Here is a 407-nt window from a genome sequence, read left to right on the forward strand (position 1 = left end):
AGTATTTGTTAATATTAAAAATACCAAATTAACGTGAGTGGATATTGTTTTGTAGAATGTTTTCATCCCATTTTTTATGTCAGTACTGTGTGTTAAGGTTTTGGTAACTTTGTTAAAAATCCTTTTCTGTTATGAAACATGATACACAATGAGTCAGTATGGTGAACAAGATGTATTAGATAAACTAATCAAATGGCAAAATTATTTTTAAAAGAAAAAAAAACAACTTCGTGATAAATGTCCACCAATCCTTTTCATGTACATGAGCAATGTAAACCATTTCTATCTGATTTGCTGAGAGATTGATCCTCTGGTAGTTGGCTCGCTGGCTCTGATGATGATGATGATGATGTCCTACACTTTACGAGTCGGGGTTGGTCATCATATCCCCTGCAGCTTCACATAAT

Source organism: Acipenser ruthenus, chromosome 1 (genome assembly GCF_902713425.1).
Source record: "Acipenser ruthenus chromosome 1, fAciRut3.2 maternal haplotype, whole genome shotgun sequence".
NCBI classification, from domain to species: domain Eukaryota; kingdom Metazoa; phylum Chordata; class Actinopteri; order Acipenseriformes; family Acipenseridae; genus Acipenser; species Acipenser ruthenus.